This window comes from Arvicanthis niloticus, chromosome 17, assembly GCF_011762505.2.
Source record: "Arvicanthis niloticus isolate mArvNil1 chromosome 17, mArvNil1.pat.X, whole genome shotgun sequence".
NCBI classification, from domain to species: Eukaryota; Metazoa; Chordata; class Mammalia; order Rodentia; family Muridae; genus Arvicanthis; species Arvicanthis niloticus.
This window is the reverse complement of record NC_047674.1, coordinates 53,367,875-53,394,622: the sequence shown is the minus strand read 5'-3', so window position 1 is coordinate 53,394,622 and position 26,748 is coordinate 53,367,875. Positions and strand designations below refer to the sequence as shown.

The 26,748-nt window shown below is 45.3% G+C and overlaps 1 long non-coding RNA gene across 5 annotated transcripts in view; it reads right to left on the bottom strand.

Moving 5' to 3' along the window:
- Positions 1–26,277, bottom strand: part of LOC143434864 (uncharacterized) — a 42,341-nt gene extending 16,064 nt beyond the window's left edge. Inside the window, exons 1-4 of one of the 5 annotated variants that reach the window (XR_013104691.1) lie at positions 26,092–26,277; positions 22,730–22,903; positions 21,916–22,085; positions 9,113–11,032 (exon numbers count right to left, since the gene is read on the bottom strand). This is a non-coding gene — a long non-coding RNA (uncharacterized LOC143434864). Of the gene's footprint in view, positions 1–9,112; positions 11,033–15,134; positions 18,126–18,295; positions 22,086–22,729; positions 22,904–26,091 lie in introns of those variants that run through there. The other 4 variants (XR_013104692.1, XR_013104690.1, XR_013104693.1 and 1 more) reach the window with 4 other exon arrangements.
- Between the last annotated feature and the right edge of the window lie 471 nt (positions 26,278–26,748).

Here is a 26,748-nt window from a genome sequence, read left to right as displayed (position 1 = left end):
AGCTGATTCCATAGGAGAAAGGTTTAGTCACTAGAAAGGAACCACTAAGAAAACGTAGCTCCTAGGGTTGACCAGACGGCTCGATGTCAAGCCCAATGACCTGAGTTTCCTGTCCAGGACCCACATGGTGGAAGGAGAGAACTGATTTCCAAAAGTTGTCCTCTGACTTTCACAAGTGTGATGTGGTGTGTGCTTGCTCCCAACTTCAGCCAACAGTAAATAATAAAAGCTAAGAATAAAAGAACATTTAGTTCTTAGAATGGTGAAACGGCACTTTAAAAACCATTGCCTGGGTTAGCCGTTGTACTTTTTCTTTCTCTACAAGGCTGTCAGAATGACATGTCCCAGATGGGATACCTCTGTTAGCTTGAGCTCTTGTGAATAGGCATGTGGAACAAAACCCTATCTGTTGGTACAGAAGGTGTAAGTGGGAAGGAAACCATGACAGTTTTAGTAGTTGAAATTTTGGTTGCAAACACACACACACACACACACACACACACACACACACACACACACACACACACACAAGGTGACAGAACACAACACTGAACCCACAGTGCCTTCTGTGAATGTGAGCATTCTGGATGAGCCTGTCCTTGTGGGGGCACTGTCCTTGTTGTCTGAGTATCTGCTGAGGCTCCAGGACAGACAGGGGGGAGGCAAAAGTTTGAATTGATAAGAAATAGGTTTTCAAATAGATTGCTTAAAAATCGACAAGGAGATCACTCTGGTTTCTAACAAGGAAAGAAGCTGTGGCCTGGGGTCCAGGAGCCATTGAAAATGGTAGCAGTGAGGAAACCTGCCACCTCCTGCTTGGTGGTGCCACAGTGGTGATGGGCCCTGTTCACACACCATTTCCAGATTTTACAAACATTTCTCAGTCCTCTCAGAAAGGACATGGGGCAGTGAAGCTGTGGTCCTGATGTGGTATCTACTCCCAGGGAAAAGGAGTCATTGTTCCTGGACAGACACCTGGACCCTCTGGCACTAGAGTCTGTAATGAGGAGCTGCCATCAGTGGGGGAAGTAAACCTGCCGGACGCCAGCCCATCTGTGCCTGATCTCAGGTGTCCCAGACTCTGGAGCTGTGGGAGATTCCTGTCACTTATAAGCTAGAAAGAGAAAGAAGAACGGAAGCAGGGATATGAGAAAGAGAGGGCTGCAGAGTGCATATTGCTCAGCTCCTTCATGCTACAGATACAGAAATCAGGGGGCCTGGCAAGATGGCTCCACAGTTAAAGACACTTGACTCCAAGCTTGCTGATCTCACTTCAACCCCTGGAACACACATGGGAGAAGGAAAGAACAGACACCTAGAAGGTTGTTCTATAACTTCCACATGCATTCGAGGACCTCTCTCTCTCTCTCTCTCTCTCTCTCTCTCTCTCTCTCTCTCTCACACACACACACACACACACACACACACACACTCACACACTCACACATGTACAAAGCAAACAAACAAAACAAAGGACAGAGATATGGTTGAAAATTTTCAGTTCTCCACTTACTCTGTATCTTAGGGATTTGATTCTGAGTGGACCTACCACTGGGAAGAAATGGCCAAGCCAGATAGCCTACCATATAAAGAGAACATGGACATGATCCTTTGACCCCCTTGCCTTAAATTGATCCCTCAAGGCCTTTGTACCCATGGTGAGCTGACAATGATGGTATGACTTTTTTGCACCCCAGAATTGTGTGCTCCCCTGAAAGGAGCCTTTAAGACACTAAAAAGGGCCAGCTGCAGTAGGGGTGGTTATGGGCCTCAACATCGTCATTGATCTCTTAGTTTGGCTCTGTTATGTCTGATCTTCCATCCTCTGTTTCACTTCCCTGGATGCTCAGCATCCCAAAGGATGCTGAGGTAGGAGAGAGAGGTACTGTTGGTCCAAGGCCAGCCTTGGTGGACCCTATGGAGCAATTTCTCCCCCTGTATCATGTTGCAGAGATGTAATTTCTAAGGATGATGGACACCCTTGAGGAAGACACATCACATAGCCAGCATTGATAATTTCTGGTATCAGCCCCTCTCAGCCATCTATATACCAGTCTTACAAGGTCAACTCAACTTCACCAGGACTGAGAATTGGAATTATCCAGGTCCTCAGGAGGGCATTCTAAAGTTGCCCGATTTGTCTATTCTCTGTTAAGACGTTGTAGTCAGTCATCTTGCGGAGAGGTGAGCACAGTAAAGTATGTCAGCAGTCACCTTTGGTACCATGAACTTCTGCATCCATGCTGATTCATTCTGTGACTCCATCCTGCAGGTGTGGGCTTGCTCCTGTGTACCTGAATGTGACTTAGTGTCCAGGTGAAGTCTATAGGCAAGGATGAGACTCTCACACATTCAGCCCACAGGAAGTGGTGGGTAATTTCTCATTGCTCCTGAATGAGAGTGGGAACTGAAGACCTCAAGATGGGGACAGGGCCTGCTCCCTCAGGAACAGAGGGTATTGACAATTGTAGAGGGACCCAACCCAGCTGTTTCCTCTACTTTTGGTTCCTCCAGTCAGAAACACTGTGTTTGTGGCTTCAAATATATCCAGAAGTTTGAGCCCCCAAAATAGGCAATTTGGACAGGTTTCAAACCCACCAACAAGCCCAGCTCTAAATGTAGCTGTGATCTGGGGACTTGAGTTTCAAGTTCCCCCTTAACTTGGCAAAGGCTGACTCTCGATTTATCTGCTTTCATCTTCTTGACTTCCCTAAACATCTTTCTTCAACTCCTTATCCCAGCTGTTATTTTCCGTATGGCTATCGTTGAGGCTTCTCCAGCATGCTTGCCTCAAGTTATTGCAGTAGAGACCTTTATGGTGTTGTAACCTTCCATTTTGTTTCTTGGGGTGACTGCAGGTTTTGGTGGCTAGAGCTGTCTTTGGGTCTCTGTCCTTCCCCTACTGAGATTTTTCCTAGGACCAATGTTCACGGATCGTGGATCAGGTTCAAGGGTGACTTAGTCATAGTTAGGCACTGGAGAAGGTGTGTTCCAGCCAGACTTTTAGAGCTCTGGCTTTAGATTTGGTTAAATATGCCTTGGAAGTAAACAAGCAATGTAAACTCATAGAGAATGGTAGTTTGAATTAAGAAGCTTTGAATAAAATACAAGGAAAGTTTATAGAAACCAAGTCAGGTGTTGGCCAGTATCAGTCAGCACACACTAGGTGTAGGCTTAGAGTTTTCAAAACCTACTTTAATAAAGGTTCTTAAAAACTTTAACCTCTCTTCTAGCCCACCACCCACCAGGTGCTGGGAAAGAAAAGTTACCAGGGCAGAGGGGGATGTGGACCTGTTTAGAAATAGTTTTTTGGGGGGGCAGCAATTTCAATCTTCATTGTCAGGATATCAGCAGTTTAGTTCATACGAATCAGCAGCTGTAAACACCACTCACAAACACCATTCATGAATCAGCAACGGCAGTTCAATCCAGTAGAAGAAACATCAAGGCTCTAAAAATTGGCCTGAGTCCAAGGAAGTGCCAAGAAGCTGCTGGAATATCATGAGAAGGTTTTTGGTACATTGCTCTCTACAAAGTCACGAAGAAATAATGATAAGCAAAGAAGGCAAGGCGAATCAATGTCACAATCACTGTCTGTTGGGTTATACTTATACCCTTTCTAAATATCACATGTTCTCTCAAGCGTCAACTCTAGCAAAATATCACAGGTCCTTTTCCAGGAAGCTTCCAGAAAAACACCATGTGTTTGCTTCAGCAAAACATTCTCTCATAAGAGAGTTTCCAGAAAAAATGTCATATGACACAACTAAGTCTCTAAAGAAATTTCCACTTCAACTGCGTCCCCTACCATTCGTGTACCTCCTGACTTTTTGTCTCTGTTTTGGACACCCAAAGAAATTAAAGGTTGGACTTGGACACATGGGGCAGATTTAGAGTTCAGTTCACGTGTGCCTTTCATCTCCTGTTTCTGGAAGAAAAGAGGATGTCTATTAGCTGAGGTATCTGTAACTGAGGACAGCAAGCCTGGTGGCTTCAGCACAGGCAGCAGCTTATGACATAGCTCTGGAGGCTGGAAGGACAAGGTCAAGTTGTTGACAGAGTTGGCTGAGGCACAGAATGGATCTGCACAGATGCAGAAGTTCCTGTGTGTGTGTAAATCTCTTTCATAGCACACCAATCTTAGTGCAATAGGGGTTCATATTAATTGGCTCTATCTGCAATGACTCTATCTGTGGCCAAATAGGATGCTATACTGGAGGCTCTGGAGGCTCTGGAGGAGAGGGGTCCCATAAACTAATTTGAAGGACAAAATCACAGTTCCATCAATGAAAGCGAGGATAACTTTTCTGAATTTATTGTTCTCCAGATCAGGATTTGTCAATGAGATTCAGTGTGTAACATCCACTGTCACAGAAAATAAACATCCAGGAGAATCTGAAGGCAGAGGTTTTTCTTCAGCTTTCACAATTCAGCCATCAACTCATTCACCCACTGTGTACCCATCTATCCATTCATATATCCATCTATCCATCCATAATCTACCCATGCATCCATAATCCATCCATCCATATATGAATCCATCCATCCATCCATCCATCCATCCATCCATCCATCCATAATCCATCCACCTACCCATTGATTCATTTATTCATCCATTTGTCCATCCATCCATCTATCATCCATCCATCCATCCATCCATCCATCCATAATCCATCCACCTACTCATTGATTCATTTATTCATCCATTTGTCCATCCATCCATCTATCATCCATCCATCCATCCATCCATCTATCATCCATCCATCCATCCATCCATCCATCCATAATCCATCCACCTACTCATTGATTCATTTATTCATCCATTTGTCCATCCATCCATCTATCATCCATCCATCCATCCATCCATCTACCATCCATCCATCTTCTCTCTTTTAACTTTCCCTATATCTCTTGATCTTTCTCTTCTAGGATTTCCTAAGTGAAAGTTCCAGCTATGTCAAGGACATCACTAAAGTCCTATTCACATATGTCCCATGAGCCACTGCAGAAGAAGTATAGGCACACCAAAGTGAGGCCCTGGGTATAAATCCTAGCCCTTCCCTTGTAAGCTTTGTAACCTGGAGAAACCTTTGAACCTTGGGGGTCTTCATTCAAAATATAGAATAGAGTAGAGCCTGATACTCAAGGGACTCTTGGAAGTTACTGACATTTTATCATTGCGTGACAGAGTGGAGCACAGCCAACTTCAACAACAATTTCCCTCAGATGGAAATTCAAAGCACACTCACAGGATCAGCTCATCTGAACTGTCCCCACAAAGAGCCCAGACCTGTGGTTCTCTTTCCGGATTCTGTTAAAAGCTGTAGACTCTCCTTTGAATAACATATGTACCTGGATGATCCTCACAGATTAGTGTCTGACTGAGGTAGACTTGTTGCTCCGTTTCAGCCCATTGGTGGAAGCCAGCCTGATAAAACAGGTTCTTAAGAGAAACCAACCTGAGGAGTTTGTTCACCCACCTGTTTACTCATTCAGCAGACACAGGAGGAGTCTGGTATAAGGCAGGATGCTTTTCCCCAAGCTGGCCAGGGAGGGTGGGGTGGGGTGGGGCGCTCTGGCCACAAGGGAAGTATGACTGGATGTTATGGAGAAGTAAGGTCATCTTTCTGGGGCAGGTCAGAGTGGGAGCTATTTTTTACCATGAGAATGAGTGGGCTCAGTGGAGGGGAGACTATTTGAGTTGTAAAATGACAGGTGAATTAAAATATGGGCTCAATTATATGTTGATGTTTCAAGGTAGCGTCCTAAGAATTGACACAATTTACTGGTGTCTTCCTTAACTTGACTGTAACTAGTTAGAAAAGTCTAAAATACTATCTTTTGTGATAGAGGGAGAGAGAAAGAGAGAGAGGAAGAGAAAGAGAGAGAGAGAGAGAGAGAGAGAGAGAATGAGAATGAAAAAAATTTCCAAGGTGTTTCTTTAAAGTTAGTATTCAATACCTTATACCAAACACAAGACATTATCTGTCTCTTTTCACCCTTGTCATGAGGGGCCCCGTTGGCATGTCTGCTGTGGACCTAGATCTAGCTTGGGTCTTTGTGCCCCTATCCACAGGATCTCAGATGCCCTGATATGGCGTCCTATGGAGGAGCACATATCCATGTGCAGTGAGTGAGGTTTCCTTCCCATCACACCCCTTCTGTTTTCCACCCATACTCCTTTGGAGGCCAAGAGCAGAGAGCCCCTGGAGAGAGAATGTGGTGTCTGAGGGAGCGGGGAGGGGGGAGCATTCAGCTTCGTGGAAAGCATATCTGTTTGGTTCTGGTTCCCAATGTTTCAAAAGGATTTTTTTTTTTTTTTTTTTTCTGAAAGACTTTAGTTTCTTCGTGGTTGGGCAGAATGGCTGGTGTCTGGGTAGGGTGTAGATTCCGGTTAGCCCAGGGCTGAGGTCTGCTCTGATTTGGGTTTTACAGGGTGCCTGTTTTCTGGCCTCTTATCTCAATCTACCCCAGATGGAGATGGTAGGGGGTCATGGCCTGGGAAGCCCACAGGGAGGAGGAGGAGGGGAGAGCAGAATGTGAGAAGTGTGTTCCTTGTTGGGCAGGAACATCAGGCAGGCTTTGGAAGAGAAACAAAACTTCACTCTGCCCAGGGAAGTTTTTTTCTTCCGTGAGTCAGGAGATGCTTGATCTAGTCGGGATCCAGAACAATGATTTCCTGCTTCAGGCCGAGCCACAAGCTTACAGTGTGACCCTGAGTAAATCAGTTCACCTTCTTAGAACTTGGGGCTTTCTGTGAAAACCCTTGGCCTTTCTGGTGTCCCAAGTCTTCATAGACAGATTGGGGCTAAGCTTGGAAAAACCAAATAGTGAAATAATAGTAATTACTATTTTAGCTGCCAGTTGACTACCCAGGGATAGACTGAAGGGAGACTGGTTCAAGTAGAAAAATTGGCTCTTCCAAAATATGGCCCCCCGAGGCTGGGCGCCATTTTGATTTCTGGGGAGGGAATACAGTAGTTTCTCTTCCTCTGCCTCCTAGCCTGCACCTGGCTTTGCCTCCCTCCCTCTGCTCTCTCTTCCTCTTTCCTTATTTATCCTTTTGAAGTTTACGTGAAGATTTCATTAGAAAATGTTCATTAGAAAAAAAAATTTCAGAAAAAAGAAAAGAAACAAAGACAATTCCCTATGAGAAAAGGTGATTTTGCTGTTTCTCTCTCTCATCGTTGTGAGTTTCTGTTTGTTTTGTTTTGTTTTTTGAAGTTGTGATGTGTGAAGCTAATTGTACATTTTGCTTATTTTCCTTTGGAATGATAATGCAGCATTGCTCTACACTAATTATAAATGTCTTTCCGACATCATCTATGCTTCCTGCAGAGATGCTGGGTGTGGTATGTTTGTTGCCTTTCCTTATGGACCCTTTAAGGTTGATTCATTTCTTTTTAATTCATTGCTTCTAACAGGCTGGACCTGGGAGACTACCCACTAAACAAAATAGAACTAAGTATAAAGTAAGAGTTTATAGACTTATACATAATGTATATTTTATATAATATAATATAATAAATATAATATAATATAATTTTTATGTATTCAATATACTTCTTGTCTGTTCTTTATGCTTTTAAAGACAATGTGTGTGTGTGTGTGTGTGTGTATGTGTTGGTGTGTGTGCATGTTCACATGATGGCCAGAGGTTGGTGCTGAACATCCTCCTCCATCTCTTTCCCTCTTATTTTTCAAGATGCTCTCTCTCTCTCTCTCTATCTCTCTCTCTCTCTCTCTGAACTTGGGGTTTGACATTTTCTGAGCCTCGGGAATCAGCCTTGCTAGCCCTGGCACTATAAACAAGCACGGTGACCCTTCGAGTTAACCTGGGTTCTAGTATCCAATGCTCTCATGGCAAGCATGTCCTGACAGAGCCGTTCCCCCGACTCCGACCCTTATTTTATTTTAACTGAAATGATATCCAAGAACAGACAGAGAAGATTAGGGCCAGAAAAGACGACAGAAGTGGAGCAGAGGAAGCAGGACAGCAGAGGAGGGAGGCTGTCTCTGGTCCAGTGGCCAGTCTCTTAAGGCTCCTGAGACTGCCTGGGCTGGGTCAGGAGCACCAGGATGTGAGATCTAACATATAAAGAAGGCAGAGGCTGTGGCTCACCCTCTCCTCAAGGGTCCCAGTCTTACCAGGGAGGAATGCAGCCTGCAAAATACTGCCTTGAATTTTCTGAAAGAAAATAAAAAAACAAAGAAAGAAAGAAAGAAAGAAAGAAAGAAAGAAAGAAAGAAGGTCTAATTATAGAGTGTGCAGATTTCCTTTCAAGAAGTACAGCCCTGTTGCATTCTGGTAATGGAAGCAAAATTAAAAATATGAGCAGGAAATGAAATTAATTTCAAAAAAAATTGAAAGCCTGGATTGTGGTTCTATACTCCTTGTCCCCCACTTCCCACCCTCTACCCCCACCCCCCACCCACCCCCACCCTCTCCTTGGCCTGAGTTGACTGGTGCTGGTGTGGTTTCTCTGGGACATGGTGATTAATAGGACAGGAATGGGGAGGTGTGAATTGATTTTGGACCTGGGTGGGGAGCCGGAGAGGCTGGCATTAGCCCACTGGGCTGTGTTTGCATTTTAAGTCCCCCAGGGTGGTCACCTCCTGGACATCTCTGAGGGTGGGAAGTTGGAAGGAACTGAGGACCTTCCCAGGGAGCTTCTAAAAGCAGTTTGTTTTCTCCTTTGCAGTGGTGCGGGCTCAAGCAGCTGGCACCAGGAGACTTGGGGTCCTTTCCTGGGGACACAGAGGTGCTCCAGAGCTCAGAGAACCCTGTTGGTTGTCAAGCCCCAAATGCTTCCGGGGAAGATGTGGAAGGAGCCGTTCAGAGCTCTGAGAAGCTGTATAAATTCTTCCCCTGGGCTATTTTCTCCACTCGGTACAGAGAATCATTTAGTAGCATGAAGGATGGCTGCATAAGCAATAAATAATCTTCAAATGGGGAAAGGCTGCCGTCTGGGAGGTAGAGCGAAGGCCACGGCGCAAAGCATTTGCTTTATCTGAATTTAAAACTCGAGACAGAGGCTGATTTCACTGTCATCCAAGACATGGATAATTAAAAACAAAGACATTTTTAAGAGAGATCTGAGGCGGCCTGCCCATCCCCCTCCCTCACTCTCCAGAGCCTTCATCTCCACCCCCATCTCCTTTTCCCAGAAAAGGCTGGGAACACTCTTAAAAGTTAACATCATCCTAACGAGAGAAGACACGTTCTTGAAGAAAATTTGACTTACAGTTTACAGTTTTGTAAGCATTTCAGTCAAAAGATGTCCCGGGCTCAGGCACTAAGTCAAGGCTGCATGGTTTCAATGCTAACTTGGTATTCTGTGTGATTATTATTATTATTTTTACAGCATTTGCAATTAAATGCAGATTTGATGTTGCCTCATCTGACTGGACCAGAGGCATTGGAACTTCTAGAAACCATGGCACACAGACTTGTACACAGAGTCGATGTGTTGGAGTCAGGAATGTCATGCCCAGACATGCTAGCCTGTGGAGCACTTCCCAGGACTCTCTAAGGCTTGAGGAGAACTGCTGTTCCCAAATCTTGGTCCCCGGAACTTGTTCTTTTGTGCCTCTGTGTTATTCATTTGTGATGGTCGAAAATTTTCTCAACTGAAAATTTGGGGTAATGACTACTTGTGTTCGTGTGTGTGTGTGGTCCCTGGCCTTGCACATGCCAGGCAAGTGCTCAGTCACCGAGTTACAATCCCAGCCCTTGGTATGCTTTTAGATTTCAGAAACCTAGAAGGAAATGTGATTGCATATGCTTCTGTATTTTGGGTTTGAAGGGAGCTGCTCTCTCTGTGTACGTGTCTGTCTGCAGACATGTGTTCTGTGTGTGCGTGCACATTTTGCATCTTAATGAGTAGAGATACTGGGAACAGAAGGACAGAAATATTTGTTATAAGATTGGTACCAGCCATGGTCTGACGGAGGCTGTAGGATGTGGCAGTGACTACCTCACCTCAGAGAAAGCTGATAGGATACTATGGAAAGACAGTTTTTCTAACAACCCTTGTGAGCTTAGGGACCCAGCAGATTTCCAGAGAGTCTCATATATCCTTTCCTCTTGGCATGGCACACCTTGCCCCCTTGCACCTCCAGATCTGTTTCAGAGGCAAAAAAATCACCCATGTAAGATCTGAATCTCTCCCTTCAGCAGGCCAGCAGGGTAGGTGACAGAATAAACCAGGCCTGAAGCAGCAGAAGGACTTGGTCTGGAATCTGGCTGGTCTTTGATGTGGGGCCATGAGGATCTTGTACTGCAGCATCCAGGAGGCTGTGGGGTGACAGCGGGTCACTAGTGTTGGGGTCTGTGTCCTCCTGCCCATACCTCCTGCAAACCTCTGCTTCTGAATATGCTAGAAAGTCAACATCCGAAGCCCCCCTGTATCCCCTCCTGGAGAGTTCCCAGGCCTCCCTCAGCCCTTGCAGTTGTAGTCTGTCACTCAGGCCTAGGAAGTATCACTCTGGACGAAGAGTGGAATCCCATCCTGGCAGGGCACTGAGGCAAGGGCTATTGGGCCAGGCCCCTAAGTAGAGCTCACCCATAAGTCAAGTAGTGGACCAAGACATCATTAGCCTTCAGCCCCTCCATGTGCCAAGGTGTGTGTCCTCTGAAGTGGTCAGCTTGATGCATTTTGAGCGTGTCTTTGATGGCCCCAGGAGTCTCATGGGAATAGCTGCAACATTTGGCATTCTCAGGCACCCCCAATTCATTTCTCTCCTAAGCACACCTTTCTACATCATGCCTGATTTATCTTAGAGCCAACCTCCCTCCCCATACAGCTACATGCGTGGTCACACCAGCTAGGCAAAAGAAAGCCAAAGTAAGATTTACAGCCCAGTGACAAGCGGAGTACCACAGACACTGATGCTCGGGTGGGGTCTGCTGAGTGGAGTACCACATGCACTGATGCTTGGGTGGGGTCTGCTGAGCGGAGTACCACATGCACTGATGCTCGGGTGGGGTCTGCTGAGCTGGAGCTGATGATCCTGAAGTCGAACTCAGGACCTTTGGACAGTGAAAGTTAAGTCTGTTGTCAAATATTTTCAACTCCTCTTTCTTCACAGAAAACAATATTAAAACACCATCACCCCTCAGTCCTTGCCCTGGCTCCTCTCAAGCTGGGCTTTTGACGTTGATTTTTCCCGTTTCGGAATTGATATAGAATCCCCGAAGATAACCAAACTGCCATTTAGACATTTTAAAGATGCAATTTGAGTTCCAGGCAGGAGAAAGGGGTGGATAAAAGAGATTATATGATAATGATACGGCTGTGGGAAGCCTGTCAGATAAAATGCGTTTTCTCTGGTGGGCCAGGCTATTTCTGGAGCCGTTCTGGGTCCCTCCGCGGAGGGATGTGTTTATCCTAATGGGAAGCAGGACCAAGTTAGGCCGCAGGGCCCTGCATGGCTTTTAACATCTTAAGACACCACAAGAGACGTTTGTGGTGGTCAGAGGATGCATTTAGTGTGCTCGTGGCCCTTTCGATGTGCGCTGACTTGGCTCCAACAGGATCTGGCTGAAGGAGAGAAGTCTGAAGTGGGGGAAAGTGTGTCTATCCAGATGTGCTTGTGAGAGACTTCTGGGTACCAGGAAATACTCAGCTCACACCAAGTTGCACAGTAAGCAGAGACGTTTGATCTCACAGTAGCCCAGAGCCAAGGCTTCAAGTGGAGCGTGATCTAAGCTCCGGCTGTTTCCTGCTCTGTCCCTTCTGTCCTTTTGTTCTTGTGTTGGTTTTACTTAAGGTCACAGGATGGCTGGCTACCAGTAGCACTTCCAAGAGAGGAATCCATTCCCTTCCGTTTAAATGAGCTGTTTTAAGCCACCACCTTAACTAGCAGCAGATAACTATTTGCAAATACTCTATTCCCATCGTAGACTCAGTGGTCTACCCAGGGTTCTAACACAACACAAGGAAGGAACTTGGAGTCACTCTTTCCCTTCAGACTGGGGCTGGGGTGCTATACAAGGGGCCAGGCCTTGACTAGCTTTTGCCAGGAGTTAGTTAGTGAGTCTAGTTAGAAATGAAAGTTGTTAAGTGATCAACAGGTATCACAGCTAGAAACTTGGACGTGGAGATCTAGCAGAGCCTGCCAAGGCTGAGAAGACTGACCCTTCTGGCTCACAGAATTGATGGGATCCAGACATTAACAGAAAGATAAAAACACACACGTGTTCAAAACACACACACACACATACACACACACACACACACACACACACCACATTTCAGCATCTTCTCCCATTGAATTGACACAGTAATATGGACATATATTTGCAAAGATTATTGACGCTTAATGAATGAGCCCCAGAGGCCGCCTAGGTTAGCCAACCCAGGTTTTGCTTCCTTCACAGTGGAGCAGAGACACTTGCAGCTCTTTGCCACGTCTCTGCTCCCCACTAGCACTCTGACCTAAGTTGGCTTTACTGACATTCTCTATGGATAGTATGAAGGCCGTCTCTAGAGCTGTTCATCACCACCCCACTTAGCGCAGTGGAGAATGAGCCTCCTGGCCCAAAGATGGAGTTGAACTTTTCATCAGGAACCCATCTTAACCCATGACCCGGATCTATCCAGGAGTTCTGGAGAATGACCAGGGACAGTGTTAAGGGTAGAGCCTAACTGTGTGCCTGAGATAGCAGGGACAGGGATGGAGTGACCCTGGTGGAAAGGCAGAGAGGGGAGAGGTATTCTGGGAGCAAAAAGAATGTTCTGGAAGATTGATGGGTTTCTGTGTCTTGGGTTAGACATTCTGCTTTGGTTCCCACAGGTAGTACAGAGCTCACTCTAGAGCAACCATGAGAGCGAGGTGGGAGTTCTGAGGGCCACCAGGGGAAGTAGAGGAGTCACTTCCTAGGCTTGCCTTCCCTGTTCATAGAATAAAAGCTTTGCTGTTTCCCCTGGCCCAGGAGCTACCTCCTCCTCCAGGTCTTGTCTGAAGCGTGTCTTTTATTGTGTGAGAATGATATTAAACCATGCATACCCAGAACACACACACACACACACACACACACACACACACACACACACCTATATAAAAGAGTAAAACACAAACTCTCATTTTTCTGACACACACACACACACACACACACACACACACACACACACACGACTTTTTCCTAGTTCTGTTCTGCATATTCCCTCGGGTCTCTGCATGAACAAACTACTCTTGATCTTGCGGCTGAAAACAGCCACCGTCCCTTCAGCATCCACCAGATGTTAAATGCTTTGAGCAGGAGAAGCGTCCCCTTTAGCTCCCCACCCTGCTCTCTCTTCTTTCCGGTCTTAGAATGAAACAGAGACTTCATAAACAGCATCTCAGAGAAGAACTTGGGGTTTATGAGGTTTAGCTTGGATGGTCCTAAAGTGTTAGAAGGCTCAGCTCCTAGGAGGACTCTTTCCTGGGCATGCAGTCCATCTCTCAGGAGCCTGTCTCCCAGTGGACGTGTTTGGCAGCAACAGCCTGAGGATGTGGACTTGGAACATGTGACTACAGAGAGTGGAGTAGCTAGCTAGGGCTTAGAAGTTCACCTTCATTGACCACAAGATGGCAACAGAGCTTCGCCCGAACCCTATGCTTGGAGGTAGAGATTGGTCCAGTTCTCTGAGCACTGGACTTCCTGCCCTAACCTGGAAGGTTGGCGTATCCCTGAGTATCTTCAGAGTGATCTGGGCAGTAATTGAATGTCTCCGGGCTTGTTTTTTCTTCCAGTTTCATTAAACTTGGTTCTAACCTGTCGCTGTCTTTTAGCTATGCCTTAAGCTCTGGAGGAGGTGGGAGACAGAAGGACGGAGTTCTATAAGCCAGTAGAGAGATGGGTTTTTAGACCATGCCTAGATGCACTGGCGATGTGGAATTTACCCAGTCCATCTTGGGAGAAGTTCTCGGTGACTTTCCATCTAGAAGCCTCACGGCCTCAGCTGAGCAGTTCTTGGTAGCCTCACCAACTCCCTCTGGTTGGTGATCTTTCATCCTTTCTCATGGAAGCACATCTGGCTCTTCTAGACTATCTTGGTTGGCAGCTTTGGGAAATGTTTGGAAAATTGGGTTGGAAAGTGAGACCTCCAAAACACCCACCACTGCCAGAATCCCACCTAAGCAGCTCGCTTCACAGACAGGGCTATCAGGGCGTCCATTCAGGATTTCATTCCCATGTGGTCATTGCTCCATCTTGGCCATGGAGGATAATGCGGGGGGGAGAGAAGAGCAAGCTAGAATAAGACAGCGGGCATTTTCAAGTTGTTCTGATGAAGGTTCATTAGAAAGAAGGAGAGAATGACCACTCTGATTTCATGAGCAGATGATGCAGATAAAGGAATGGTGTGAATGAATGGATAGTATGACTAAAATAAAGGCATGAAGGAAAGGATGATATGCACGAGAGAAGGGTTTGAATGAATGGATGGTGTGAATAAAGGAATGGGTATGAATGAATGGATTTGTGAATGGGAGAAGGGTTTGAATGAATGCGCAATCAGGTAAAGTGAATAAGGAGGTTTGTGACTGAATCGATGATATGAATAAGGGAAATATTTGAATAAGTGAATGGATGGGTGGATGATATGGATAAGAGGAAAATTTAAAGAAATGAGAGAAGATGGTGTTGAGAAGGGAATATGCATGAGTGACTAGGTGAATAAAGGCAATCTGGGAATGATGTTGGGATGCATGAGTGAATAAGGGATTGTGTGAGTAGAGGAAGGGTGTGTGTGAAAGAATGGATGGTGTGAATGAATGGATGGTGTGAATGAATGGATGGTGTGAATGAATGAATGAGTGAATAAAGAAATAGAAGCTGGGCTGAGGAGAGTCTAATCCTTCACCATGTGCCTCTGACCACCCTAAGTATGTGTATGTTGTTTTGCAAAGGGTCATGTGGCTTTACCAGTCCCCAGGGAGCAGCAGTGCATAGAAACCTAAGAAGTCTACCTTCCAGCGGCCGGAAATGGCAGTGGGGACATCTCAGTCTTTGCTTGTGGCAGTCTCTGCCTTATTTCAGGGGAGCTCATGAAAGGTTGGTGCACTTCAGTAATAGTGAATGTCGTTACTGGGTCTCAGAGGCGTAGTCTCTGGAGGCATTGTCATGGTCAGGAGTGAGCACCAAACATATTTTATTGATTATGTTTAAAGAATGCAGGCATGAACACAGGCACATACATACAGATGAATCTTACTATTTGACAAATCTGTTTGTGGATTTTCATACTGACAAACATTCATTAGAGTCTGAGACCAGCGTCGATGATGCTTTTGCAACCATTCTTGGACATGGGCAGAGTGGCAAAAATTTGACTCACCTAGTGTGTACATTCCCAGTTGTGGACAAACAAAGTGACATTCTGCTTTCTGCCCCAGCTCTCTCCATGTAAACAAGTGTCCCTTCTGTGGTATATTTAATGAGTGGTTGGGACATTTCTATGCTTCTTACTGTTGGCTCCACTGTTTAAAATGGCCACAGGCACAGTATTGAAGAACTGGTGCACACTAAGCCAGAGCAGGCCAATGTGCCCTACAGAGATGTGTAATATATTTTTCGAATTGATTATATTTGTTCTTTGGTAATTTTTTTGATAATTTTGACTACTCTCACTTCTCACTCATGTCTACTTCACTCCCCTTCCCTACAGATCTCCTTTCTACATTCTTTCTTAATTGTTTTGTGACCCACAGAGTTTAACCAGCACCATCTGTGTGGCCATGAGCTTAGAGTTGCCTTTTGGAGACTAGTGAGCTCAGCAGTGGGGACACAACTGAAGACAATGACTTTCTTCTGGAATCTATCAATAGTAAAGAGATCAGTAGTGATACTTATGACTGTTAACAGGGTTACTTCAGGGCCAGCCCACTGCAGGTAACCACAACCATGAGTTAATAATTGCAATGGTCATGCCACGCCCAGAGGATGACATTTTCAGGCTTTCTCTCTGTCTTCCAGTTTGCATATTATTCCCAACCTCTATTCTTAAATGTCCCCTGAGCTTTAGAGAGGGCAATACAAATGTCTTGTTTATTGCTAGCCCTCAATTATCACTTATTCTCGGCATCTTGGGCAGCCCCGAGTTTCTGTGTTTACCTCTATTCACTGTAAAAAGCTTTCTTAAGTAAAGTTAGAATAGCTCTGTGGTAGAATGTGGTGGTTTGAATATGCTTGGCCCAGGGAGTAGCAGTATTTGGAGGTGTGGCCTTGTTGGAGTAGGTGTGGCCTTGTTGGAGTAGGTGTGGCCTTGTTGGAAGAAGTATATCACTGTGGGAGTGGGCAATGAGATCCTCCTCCTAACCATGTGAGAGCCAGTCTTCTCCTAGCAGCCTTCAGATGAAGATGTAGAACTCTCAGCTCTACCTGCACCATGCCTGCCTGGATGCTGCCATGCTCCTGCTTTGATGATACTGGACTGAACCTCTAAACCTGTAAAGTCAGCCCCAATTAATAAGAGCTGCCTTTACTCTTTACATGGTGTCTTATCACAGCAGTAAAACCCTAACTAAGACAGCTTCTCTCCATGGGTATAAACAGAGATATTTAGCAGGCAGTTTGATGCTCTATCACTAGTTAATAGATATGCAGTTAATTCTCCTACTTTGGCTATTATCCTCCCAGACATGGGTTTAGTGAGCTTACCAGCACCAGGCATAGATTCTCTCCTGTGAAGTAGGAGTCAAATCCACGGAGAAGGTAGTTGGTTGCCTCCCTTAACAGTCATGCCACTATTGCATAGGTGGTCATATTATACATGTTAATTTTTGTAATTCGTAAGGTTCATAGCTGCATAGACTGTTGATGCCTTTTCTCTACCAGTTGTCTGGAGCATACCTTCTGGCATTTGAAAGTCCGTAGGAGATTTTCCTGCTCAGTTCAAACTTGCTTTCTCTGTATTTTGCAGCCAAGCTGTGTGATGTCTTCAGTAAAAGGGTCTTATTCTTTAGTTCTGGTTGGCAACCAAAAGAACTGACAAGAGCCTGCACTGTTTTGGAGGGCTATATTTCGGGGCCTCCCTGACCAACAACTTCTGTGGAGGTGTCCCACACCTGGCATTGGGAATTCTGTTGAGAACTCACTGCTTTGAGGAGCAGTATTATCTAGGCATGCAGTTTAGCTTACTTTAGTCTCTCTATGATATTTTTAATTGGGTTACAAGGTAATAAATTTCCACGTGTTTTTTTTTTAATACCATTTTGGTTAACCTCCTCCATGCTTAAACCTTTTGCCTGCTGTATTCTTTCTCTCTTTTTCTTTGACTTGTGCTCATTATCCCCACTCCCTTAAGGCATCTTCCCCAATATCTTTAAGCAGAAACACACCAAAGTGAGTCTATGTATTGATCAATTAACAAAAAATGTGATGGTCTAAAGCTTACAGTAGCAGGCTTTTCATACAGTAAAGCTTACAGTAGCAGGCTCTTGCATTTCCTAGGAAGCAGACAGTGTTTTTGTTTGTCAATGTAACAGTTTTTGCTGAGTCTCTGGGTGAAGTGGAAATTTCTGGTTTCTTTGGAGACTAAGTTGTGGCAGGTGATGTTTTTCTGGAAACTGTCTTATGAAAGGATGTTTTTGCTAAAACAGACATGTGGCATTTTTCTGGAAGCTGCCTGGGAAAAGGGCATGAGATGTCTTGCTAGAGTAGAGGCTTCAGAGAACACATGATGTTTGGAAAGGGTATAGGTAAAACTCAACAGACAGTGGATAATGCTGTGTGGACTTGGTTGACCTTGCCACTCTGCTGTTCTTCACTGAACCTGGTCTTCGCTGGCAACATTGTGGCATTGGTTCACCTTGCCCTTTTTTATCATTTGTAGTAGCTTGGTAGAGAGAAGTACACCAGAGAACTTTTTGTGATACCCCTGCAGCTTCTGGCAGCTTCCACATGGATTTGGGCTGGTTGGCGGAGTCTTCTGGTTTCTCCTGGATTGAACTGCCATTGCTGATTCGTGAATGGTGCTTGTGAGTGCATCGCGCTATTGCTGTTGATTCGTGTGAACTGAACTGATGAGATCTTCACAACAAAGACTGGAGCTGCACCAAAGAACTATTTCTAAACAGGTCCACATCTTCCTTTGCTCTATTAACCTTTCTTTCCACTAGCTCTGGTAGGCGGTGGGCTAGACAGGAGATTAAGGCATTTAAGAACCTTTATAGGTTCTGAAATGGTAGGTTTTGAAAACTCTAAGCCTGCATCTGGGAAATTCACACCATGTACCCTGATCATATTTACTTCCCAGTCCTTTCATTTCTGACCCCACCCCTTTGTGAACCTCACCCCCCCCCAGTAAAAATAAAAATAAGAATTAAAAAAGTCCAATTAGTGTTATCTATATACTCACTGGAGCATAGCCAAACTCTCAGTGGCCTCCCCTTAAAATAGCACTGAGTCCTGAGTCCTCTTAAACCCCTGCCAGAAGCTGTTAACTTGTGGAGAGCATTTTCAGCATCCCTATCACACTTTGTAAGACTTCTCTTCAGTGGCTTCTTGCCTAGACTGTTACTTTTGGGAGTGGAGTGGGGTAGGGGTTGTCACAGAAGCCGTCCATGTTCTTCCCTCTCAACTGTGGACCTGTAGCCATCCATATCACAGCAAAAGTAGCTCCTTGCTCTTCACAGTCATCAGGAACACTGATCAGAACATAGTTTCAGGTGATAGCAAAGACCAGGAACATGACACCCCCCACTGCCATTACAGTAGGACCATGGACCCAGACATGGCCCTCACTGGCAGTCTGGCTTGGGACATCACCATGGCCTCAGGTGACAGTGCAGGGCACTCACATCAATATGGCCCTCAGTCGTAACATGGCCCACGGACATCAGCATGGCTGCCACTGAGGGCCTTGTCTGCGGCCTGCGGTTCTGTTGTAGCTGATGCTGATGCCATGCATGGCCTGTTACCACCAAAGACTGTGTGGATGTCCTTGGTCTGTGCTGGAGTCTGAGGCCATGTTGACATCTGCAGACAACATTTTCTGTCCCATGACTTTACAGACTATAGCCACTGAAAATAACAGTAACAGATGCAAGTTTGGTATAAAGATTAAAGATTACAGCTGTAAATAATGAAATGTATTGTCTCCTTTAATTCAGCTTTCTTTCCTACTGCCTCTCTCATAGGCGACCATTGTTAACAGTGTGGGGTGTACCCTTCCACATCTTTTTCTGTTAATTTGCATAGTTATTATAAACAAAAAAATCACTATTTTGGAGAATTAGCTATGAAAGATAAAGGTGATCTGTGGTCTATTTCTTAGACTGCAGGTAGAAAACTTTTTCAATATCTCTTTACTTTAGAGTTGCTATTTCTGGAGACAGAGGCCCAAGATCCTGTTCTTGTGGCACTTTTTAAAAGGATAGATCTTCAAGGTCCACAGCAGAGAAGCTGGCAAGCATTTTCTGTAAAAGTCTAATCAAAGATATGGCCCTCATTGCATGTATTATTTCTTGTTGGTGAGGTGTATTGGTGGCCACAGGCCGTATGTGAGCAAACAGCATTGCTGTGTTCCAATGAAGCTTTATTCCCTTACAGGAAGTGAGTTTGGCTTACATAACCATCCACTGGTGGATAGGCAAGTATGTCATTCTCGGTATTTCGCTAGCACAGACTATCACATGAGCATGTGTGTGAGCATGTGTGTGTACCTGTGAGCATGTGTGTGTGCCTGTGGAGTAGGATTCTAGCATTGGAATTGCTTGATGAAAAGGTTAAAAGATACGGACACTGAAGGCTGATATATAACTTAGAAGGCAAATAATAACAAGGGCTTCTGGGAAAGGTCAGGACTTTTAAGTCTAGACTTAACTTTCTGAAAGTAAGTTACTTATTTTTCTTACTAGATTGCTTGTGAGAAACCTACCAGTGTGTTCTCTCTCCCAGACAAGGGCTCTAGCATGTGTGAGTCTGCTAAATAAAACCCCCTTTAAGCCCCTCTGCCATACTGATGCACAGCTGTCTTTATCACCAGATTAGGAGAGAGGATCCAACAGCATACAGCATTAGAGAGACTGAGGAAGCAGACTGGAATCAGCGATGGCTGTGGTAGGATGGAGGGAGGGGAGCCATTGGTGAGCATGGCCTTTGTAGAGATCCTAGCTGTCCTATTCTCAGGGCTGGGCAATTCAGGAGAGATTGTTGCAAGGCCATGCAGAAACTGGCATGCATACTGGATGATCACCTCAGGGCCGCAGCAAGCATAGCAAGATTGAGCTGGGAACAGGGGATCAAGCAAAAGGCAAGGAATTTAGCCTAGTGTCTAGCTGGTAAGGGGCACTTATGGAGAGTCCATTTCACGAGTGAAGCTGAGGTGATGAGGGGACTTGGGGGTCAGGATGAGCAGATCAGGATCAAAGACACGGCTCAAGAGAGGGTATGAGTCGTGTGTAGCAGAATGTCAGCTAGTTGGCAGGAACCATGGATGGTGGTACCAGAGAAACTGGGCCTGAGTTGGGACAAGGAACTATGTCAATGCTAGGTATGACAGCTGAACCTGAGAGCTTTCTTCTAATTTTATGTAGACTAAAGGTTGATACATAAGTGGTAAACACTGAGGCAAGAGGGGGAAGGGTGTCTGGGATGTGCAGATATCCTCACTAGTGCTGAGCCATTCGTAAATGTGCAGAACACTGGAGACCAAGGAGTGAGTTTGTCATGGTCCCTGTTATCTGGACTCCTGATGGACTAGCAGTAAGGGGAGGTGGACCTAGGGGTTTATTCTGTTGCTGAAGAGATTCTCATAGACTTTGGGCTGGAATAAACCATTCCTCCCTCACTAGTTGCCTTTGTCAGCTATTTTGCCACAGCAATGAAAAACTAACCAGGACTTGATAGACCCTTCTGTCCAGCCTTCAATATAGTGAGTAATTAGGGAGTTGCCCCCAGGAACTGGGGCAGATACCTTACAAACACACATGGTCGTGGGTCCCACCCATCGTTCTCCGACATCTCCATGTTTAGCCTGGCTTTCCGATGGCACAGGCCTGTTTCTACTGCCTGCACATTTGCTAAAAACAACCCCTCCACACACTCCTTAAAAGAAATCCAACACTAAAATAATTTTCACAGCCTGTCCTGGAAGCTGCCAAGAATATATATTCCTAATTTCAGTGCTAGCTCAAACGTGCATTTGTAATGATCCAGTGTCTAAGCACTAAGTGTGAGGGGCTACATGTCAGAACTCTCCCTAGAAGGACTGAGTGTCCAGCAGCCCAGAGGGTGGTGAGAAGTCAGAGGATTATAAAAGGCAGCCTTGAGCTTGAGACCTAAGGGGTCTAAGCATCCACTTTGGGCTGCAAACCAGGGATAAGAGAAATACAAATCCAGAGAAATCCTAGTTGGCATGTTCCTAAGCCAGATGCAGTTGAAATAGAACAAACTCCTAAAGGGCTCCAAAGATAACACATGATAGGTGTTTGTTGCCAGCAAATTCAAGGTATGTTGGCTCACGCAGCAGAAGAGAAATGTATTCGTTCTGTTGGGAAAGGGGGAAGACAAGAAGACAGACGGCAGTTTGAGCAAGAGAGCAGGGCGCTCCCTGCCAACTGTGAGTTGCCAGCTCCGTGAAGCATGGCTGTCCCGAGCCAGGAGGAAGGGGCCCAGACAGCCAGGCGACAGGCATTTTGTGATGTAGGGCTCGTGTCGGGTCAGTCTGCCTCGTCTGCCCGGCTTTCCACATCAGCTCCTCAAGCTCTGTCCCCGGTTCCAATCACAGCCTCTCCTTCACACTAGCCCCGGCGCCTGAAAAGGCTCCCTCTCGCACTCTGCTTGCTCACTCTCTACGGATCTCTGGAGGTCACCAAGAAGTCCATCTCTGCGTACACTCCCTATACGTTTGATGTCCTCCATTTCCCCACTAGTAAACCCTTCTCTTTGAGGAGACAAGCTAGTAAACACATCCCTAGACTCACCTGCCATATCCAGTAGATGCCGAGTGCTCGCAGAAGCAGGACTCGGATGAGATGAATCTGGTGTCAATCATTCTGCAAGGGGAAGAAACACCTGCGACTGCTTTCTGGGCATCGGATGACTCTGTTTGAAGTGGAGAGGCACCTGGGTGCTTCCCAGGGTTGGGAGATTCCTAAAAACATCAAAATCCTCCACTCGATTATGAGTTATTATAAGCCCAAATAATCCTTTTCTTTGGGCAAGCTGATTTGTATCAGGTGTTTGTTATAGCAGTGAAAAACTGCCTAATACACAGGACACCTTGACTAGCATTCCAGTTCTTTTTTTTTTTTTTCTAATTAAAATACAATTGCATCCTTTCCCCCTTCCCTTTCCTCTCTCCTGCTCCTTCCACTCTCCCCTCTCCTTTCAAATTCATGGTCTCTTATTCTTTGACTTAGGGAAAAGACAGACCTACGTTCCCCTTTAGGGACACACCCAATGACCTAAAACCTTCTACTATATCTCTGCCTCTTCAAGGTTCCACCACCTCCCAATAATATCGTGGGCTGGGGAACAAAGCCTCTAATGCCTTTGAGGAATGCCAAGATCCATATCTGGCACCCCGATTGCTCTGCCCTGCTGTGCTAGCACACCTGATGACCAGTCTGATGAACCTGTATAAGGAGATCTGCTTCTCTTCCTTCAGGTCACCGTGTCCTTCTCTATTACGGACTCCTAGACAAAGCAGTGTCCATAGGGAGATACACGCCAGGTGACTCAGCTCAGTTCTGGCTGCTGCTAGCAAGAGCAGGGATTTCCATAGTTAACACGTACCTCAGACATCTTGGGACTCAGCTCCCCTAGTTCATAGATTTGGAAGCCAGGGCAGAGGAGGTTGGTGAGACATTGCTCTCAGGTCCTTTGATGAGCCGGGAGAGGGGTTACATTCAAATCTAGCTGTACTGATATAAACGCCAATTTGTCTTTTTCTTGGGATCCAGTGTATTTCTGAAACAAAAAGCAAACCTACTTTGAAAAAAAAAAACCGGCTTGGATTTAGTCACTCTCTGCACAGCCTTGGAAGGACTATCACATTAGGCAGCTTCCCACACAGTCAGCAAGCAACTACTGGGCATCCTCTGTTTGCCCAGAGCTATGCTGAGTTTGGACTGAGTATAAAACCTGGCTTATATCAAGTGTGCATCGCTAGCTCCTGGCTTCAAACAACTTTGTGAATCAAACCACAGAGAACATGACATCTAACCAAATATTGATCACATACCAGTCCAGTTTCATAAAACTCACACACATTAACTAGTCCTTTCTAGGAAAAATAAATAATACTAGTGTGTTTTTTATATAAGGCAAAGCATACACATACGTGGTAGCGGTTAACTTGAGCATGACTGGAAAATCTTAAGAATGTGGCAGCCGTCTAATTAAAAAGATTATTTCTTGCAAACTCAAATGGAGTCTCTTTCTCTTGCTTCTTCTTCTTTTCTTTAAAATTCTACCATAACACAAACTCTATAAGGAACCTGAAGTTTATTGTAAGGCTGAGCGTGTTACATTTCAAAACATTGCAGTAAGTCTTAAGACACAAGGCAATGGAAGCTTTGAAACCAGCTCCCCGTACACAGCTCCTGTCACACGTGTCAAAGGCCCATTCATCACCACAGACCCCCAGCTGCCCCTCCGCAGAATCTGATAGCAGGGGAGAGCCTGGTGAGTCATAGTCATGTATGTTAAAATCACCTCATGGGTCTTCTGGTCCCACCACCAGATTAATCCAAACTCCAGCTTTGTCTCTCGGACATCCTCCAAGGCTTTTCCCAGCCAAGGTTTCAATGAGTCAGGTTGTACCACGTTCCCTTGAGGGGTTAGGCGGCAGCCAAAGAGAAGGAATTTTTCTCTTTTATTGAATCTAACTTTCCCTTTCCGTCTTTTTCTACTACCATGTTCTTGCTGAAGCCCTTCAGACCACCCACGGTGCCTCTCCTCCCATGTGGGAGAGCGGTATTTCCCAGTGTTACTTCGTCTGTGAAATGCCTTTGAATTGTGACCGTTATGGCTGTGGACATGTAGGAAATGACCCCTGTAGATCTAGGCACATTCTAGGGTCAGGTGTTTGGTGTTACTGTACCTTTAATGCACACACCTCCTCTCTCTCTCTCTCTCTCTCTCTCTCTCTCTCTCTCTCTCTTTCTCATGTACATACTCCACCACACATCTTTCTGTAAACCTCCTACCATCTCTACTTGACCCTTGACCCTTAAGCTAAACTCGGTCTCATGGAGTAAGGAAAAACCACAAAGCAGGAATATAGGAAGCCTGTCTTTGATAAGAAAAGTTAGGTTGTCCCTTGGGTGTTACTATCACATAGAGACTCAAATACAGGAAGCTGTAACACAGCTGCTGTTTGCCCCACATTTATTTATCCTTTATTTGAAAATTTTATTTGATTTTTAATTATGGCTGTGGGTGTGTGTCCGTGTATGCAAATGCGAGTACAGGCGCCTTTGAGCACCTGAAGACAAAGCCTGATCCCCTGGAGCTGGAGTTAGAGTTGGTTGTGAGCCCTCCAATGTGAATGCTAGGAACCACACAGGGGTCCTCGGTAAGGGTAGCATGCACTCTTAACCCCCGAGCCCTCTCTCCACTCACTACCGTACCCCACTCCTGGAGGCAATTTTATTCTTTCTTTTAACTCTCATTTTACAAATGCTGCAGCAATTTCCAAATCTTTAAAAATCTTAAGCCAAAAGAAGCCTGGTCTAACTAATAAGAAAACTGAATGGTTTCACTTTTTAACATAGTCATATGTGGGAATACAAGCCTGATACTAATATTTGCTATTGTTGATAAATGTATCAAAACATGTATCTTCTTCTAAGTGGTAGTAAGATTTCATTGTGGAAGTGGGGAAACAGAGGTGTAGAGACATCAAGTGACTTAAGAAAGTCTGGTTCAGGACACCTGAGGCTGATGCTATGTCCCGTTCTTCAAACGCAAGTACCTTGGAGTGACCAAGGTAATAGTGGAGGGTCAGTGACTAGACTTTCTGGCCCTGCTGGTTTCTGTCACTGTGTTGAATATAAGACAGCATGCATCAGCCATGTTTTTAGTTCCCAAATTTACCCATGTGTGTGTTACTCACCCAGATGCCCCTGTATCCAAGTCATCAGGTATAAATAGTCACTGTTACCTGGGTTACCAGGGCTCTGCTTATAGGGAAGGAAGTTGATCTGAGTCTCAGAAAGACCATACAGCTACATCTTTATGGTGTTCATTTGTTTTGGAAAATGGCAGCAGCTCCTTCCATTGTTTGGTTCCTCACCATCTCTCTGGCTACATTCGACATAATTTCTCCAGTTCTTCCCACAGTCCCCCCAGTGTCTGGCAAGCAGTTCTCAGTTAAGCATATCCATTGAAGTCTGTTTTATTTTACTCCCAGGAATTCAAAGGCTGGAGACAGAGCTTAGCTGGCAGAGCACTTTTCTAACATAAAGGAGAGCTCCAAGCTTGATTCCCCGGCATCGCATAGCATAGACTGGGTGTGGTGCTGTGTGCCTGTGATCTCAGCACCCGGGAGGCAGGAGCAGGAGGATAGGAGTTCCAGTTTACCTTCCTGCATTTAGTAAATTCAAGGTTGGCCTGAGATGTTTTATACCCTGTCTCAGAAAAACAAAACCAACCAATGAACCAACCAGACAACCAACCAACCAACCAACTAAAAAAAACCCACCAAAACCAGCAACAAAGAAAAGCAAGGGCTCCAAGATTTAGTTTATTATGAATTCTTTTTACTAGTATCTTAAGAATCCCCTCCCACTTACAGAAAGCAGATGTGTTCTGTAGTTGATAATTCAAAGAATTAGTCATCTTTGCAGAATCTACTGTCTGTCATTTTTACCCAATGTCCACATCTGTAACACGGAAACGATGTCACTTTTTTTTACACCATTCCTATAAGGATTGGGCATAGTGCCAGTAAAGTTCCCACCCCAGGAGTTGGTTTGAACAGGGAGTTGTCTTATAAGCAGCCACCATTCTCTGAGTTGATGTTAGTAGCATGGTTGGAGGAGTCCACCATGAAACTCCCACCAGGACTGGGGGAGTCAACAAATCAAGAATGAAGGAAGAAAAAAAAAATGGAGCTGGGCAGAAACGTGGGATACAGTCCCATGTGGTCTTACCTGTTGTCCTGTGAGACATTCATCCTATGCATGTCTGTCTTGTTAGAGTCTTGTGAGTTTCACTGGGTGGGTCTGAAAGATTATTTTCTTTTCTGTACTGAGTCTGGGGGCTTTGGGCTTATCCTAGGTCTTTGGTCTTCTGAGCCAGGCTTCCTGTGGCCAGGAGAGGGAAGTTGGGCAGCTGGGCTGGACCCGGAAATCTTTCAAAGTCCCAGGATAGGAGAGGAGGGAGTCTATGCTTGATTCAACCTGTGGAAATTTCCTGAGAAATGGCAGTAGAGACAAGGCAGGCTTCTGAGAAACTCGTGTCGCACCTGACTGCTGCTAGCAGGCATTCCCAGATAACAGCCAAAGAAGCAAGGGCAAAGGCAGGACTCCGGATGGGACAACTGGATATGACCCAGGGTGGCCATGACTGCTCACTTTGCTGAAATTCAGATTTTGTGTCAGTATGAGTTGGCACTCTAAGGTCTTTTGAAAATGTTATTGAAGGGCTGTCTTTACTGTGTGTATGCGCGCACACGTTCATGTGTGTGTGTGTTCACATGCTTGCAGATGCTAAAGGACAGCCTTAATATTGTTTTTCTACCTGCCTTTTTGTTTGTTTGCTTTCGTTTTGGAGACAGGGTCTTTTATTGGTCAGGTACTTGCCAAGTA